The sequence below is a fragment of the Lonchura striata genome, chromosome 33 (genome assembly GCF_046129695.1).
Source record: "Lonchura striata isolate bLonStr1 chromosome 33, bLonStr1.mat, whole genome shotgun sequence".
Lineage (NCBI taxonomy): Eukaryota > Metazoa > Chordata > Aves > Passeriformes > Estrildidae > Lonchura > Lonchura striata.
This window is the reverse complement of record NC_134635.1, coordinates 2,617,270-2,620,515: the sequence shown is the minus strand read 5'-3', so window position 1 is coordinate 2,620,515 and position 3,246 is coordinate 2,617,270. Positions and strand designations below refer to the sequence as shown.

General features: G+C 50.9%; 1 long non-coding RNA gene across 1 annotated transcript; it reads right to left on the bottom strand.

The window, feature by feature from the left end:
• Window positions 1-302: 302 nt before the first annotated feature.
• LOC144247770 (uncharacterized) lies at window positions 303-2,395 on the bottom strand. Its single transcript, XR_013341309.1, has 2 exons — window positions 2,119-2,395; window positions 303-1,162 (listed from the first exon to the last, which is right to left on the bottom strand). It is a non-coding gene; the product is annotated as an uncharacterized LOC144247770 (long non-coding RNA).
• Between the last annotated feature and the right edge of the window lie 851 nt (window positions 2,396-3,246).

Genomic DNA, 3,246 nt, shown 5'->3' with positions numbered 1-3,246 from the left:
TTCCCCTGGAGAAAACAGTCCTTTTGCCGGCACACTTTGATACACCTTCGGAAAAAGCAGAATCTGCACCAACTCCTAAGACCCCTGCAGAGGAACCCAGCCCTGCCTGGGACACCCAAAGCAGCAGACCTCAAAAAAGGAGGGCAAAAGTCAAGCTTGGAGTGGAAAAAGAGGACAGAAGTACAGCAGCCTTTAAAAATGCCTGCACGGAGCAATAGTGGGAACCAGTCACATTTCTTCCTTCCTTGCTTTCTGTGATGACATAAATAGGAAGTAAGAACACGTTAAACAAAAGGCAGAGCTAGGATTTTACAGGTCTTTATTTTGGCAGGCTGCATGACAGACACCTCTTCAGGGACTGCGACGCCTTTTGGGGAATGGCAGAGAACGGAGGCAAAAGGTGCCGGGGAGCCCTTTCTGTTCCCTTCAGCTCCTGCAGCTGCTCCGCTGGTTTCAGGGCACTCGCTTGGTTCATTCCTGAAGAAAAAGGCTAGGGCATGATTTTCAGAACTACTGCCCGTCCCCAGTCAGAGTTTCCTACATTCCTGGGTACAAATGAGTGGATGGAGAGAGTGGATGGATGCTGTCCAGCAGTGTCCCCAGGGCCATCTGGAGTGTTCACACTGCTGAGCTGAGAAAAACTCACCAAACCCAGCCCAGGGGCCTGTGATCCTCCACCCACCCGGGGGAACTCCGGGCGCTGTAAACAGAGGCCACAGCACACACCAGGCTCTGCTGTGCCCGGTGAGGAGTCTCTGTATGAGCCCTGAGCCCTGGCATCGCCTCCCAAACACCACAGAGACCTCTTGTGTCATCAGAGAAAAGCCCTGGAGCAAACATGTGTCCCCAGCACGATCAACAAGAGATGCAGAATTACCTCCTCAATAAAAACGCTGTTTCTGATGGAAATGTTACCTCTGTCGACTGCGAGGATTTTATAGGAATACTGGCTCAAGAATTCAGTGACTTCAGGGATTCCATACCACAGGTGCCTGGGACTGCTTGGGCATCCAGAGTCTATAGTATTGGTTAAACTGGTAGAGCTGAGGATACTTAGCAGCTTTGTCACAGAGCTGGAACGTCACGCAGGGAGCAAGGGGTTCTCTCAGAGAGTGCAGGAGGCCAGTGAAAACAGCACCAAGGTCCTCCACGATGTCTGCTCCTAGAAAAGCCAAATAAATTAAACTATTGACATGAGCACGGACACTGGGGCAACCTTCCTTACTTTGGGCCTTGCCAGCAGCCCACAGAGCCTCACGCAGAAAAGAACTGATCGAGATCAAAAAGTGTTCCTAGTGACCTAGACAGGTGCTCCTGGCCGCTGAGGTACCTGAAAAACCCTCCAGACATCATCAGCTCTTGCTTAAGCAAATAATCCACCTTCACTGTGTTGTGCCAAAAACACGCCCAGCCCTTAACAGGGAGAGACCCTGCCAGGCACCGCCTCAGAGAAGAACCGAGCTGTACTGGGGGGACACACCCAGCCAACGTGTACGAGTTAAACAGAATTTTCTCTCAGAACTGGGACTTTCAGCACCCCCCAGGTGCAACTCGACTGCCACATACACACAGAAGGCTTCGTGAGGTGCTCTGGGGTTGGCCAGTCCTGCTCCAAGCCCTGCTGATGCCCCTGTGGTTTTAAGGATGTCCTCAAGGAGGTGGTAGAACCTCAGTGTTTGCCCCTGGAGCTTAATTTCTGAAGTTTTCCTTGGGAAACGCACCCACTTCCTACTTAACAAGGCAGTCCCCTCTCCCTGCTCTCAGGAAGAGCTGCCCACAGGCACGGGAACCACCTTCCTCTCCTGATCGCCACGCTCTGCCCTTAAAACGCTGTGTTACTGAGGCCAGCTACTTCCAGACCAAGACTGTCCATGCAGGGACAGTGTCCCTTCTCTTCAGGGTCAGGGAAAAAGGGCAGAAGCACCTACAGAGCTTCAATGCCCCTCCTGAGCACAAAGCACCGTGAATCTGCACCTCCTGCTGCTTGCAGGGAAGATAATAAAATGCCTCAAGGTAAAAAATGATAAATGGTAAAAAATTATTACAAGAGGGTAGAAATGATGCCGCTTTCACTCCACTGCTAGAAATGACACATAAAACATAAAAAAACCCCTGTACCTGTTCCATTTTCAGACTGAAACAACAGCATATTCCTGGCTGCTCATGCAGCAGGGACAACAGCACTGAAGGGAAATGTTTGGATAATCATGTCTTCATTTAAAGAGAACCCAATTCCTTCATCTAAGCCATCACTGCCCTCCATCAGAACAGCCAGCACATCCATGACATCTAATAAGTGAAGGAAAAAATGTAAGCAGAGGATCCAGACTGACTGGGAAAACAACAGAGGTAGAATGCAACATTCCAGGAACACAAGGTAGCTTTTTAGTCACAAAAATTTTTAAAAAAAAAAACACCCAAAAAAACTAAAAAAAAAACCCCAAAAAACCCCAAAAAACCCCAAAGGCACATTTGCCAGGCAATACAAAGTTAGGGGCAGCACAAAAATCACAGCTGTACTTCACTCTGCCTTTCAAAGCTGCTGTCCAGCACAGGTTGCCCACAGAAGCTGTGGCTGCCCCCGGATCCCTGGAAGTGTCCAAGGCCAGGCTGGACAGGGCTTGGAGCACCCTGGCATGGTGGAAGGTGTCCCTGCCCATGGCAGGGGTGGAACGGGACGAGCTTTAAATAAAGGTGCCTTCCCATCCAAACCCTTCTGGGATTCCACGATTCTGTGAGCAGCCCCAGGCAGAAGGGCTAAATTTCCATTGTGGTTCGGAAATGCTGCTGCAAGAGCACAAACAGATTTCAAATACTGTTCAAGTGGCACAACCACATCAAAAATTACGTCTGGGGGTAAAGTGGCAACTCTGCAATTCCAGCCTCTGATACCAAGGACACATGGAGGGCTGAATCCGGGGGGTGTTCGGGGTCCGAGTTGGGGTCGTCCTCATGAGCCACCAGCCTGGGGACCTAAAAATCGGGGGGAACCCCGAATTGGGGGGGGACCCAAAATTGGGGGGGTCCTGGGGGGCTCTGGAAGGTCTTTGCAGCATCCCAGGAGGAATTTTGGGGTGTCAGGGGGTTTTTGGGGAGTCATGAAGGGAATTTAGGGGGTCTCAGAGAGTTTTTGGGCGATCCCAGAAGGAATTTTGGGGACCTTGATGGGAATTTTGGGGGTCCCAGGGGGTGTTTTGAGGTCCTGGAGAGGTTTTTGGGGGGGTCTCAGGGAGTTTTTGGGGACCC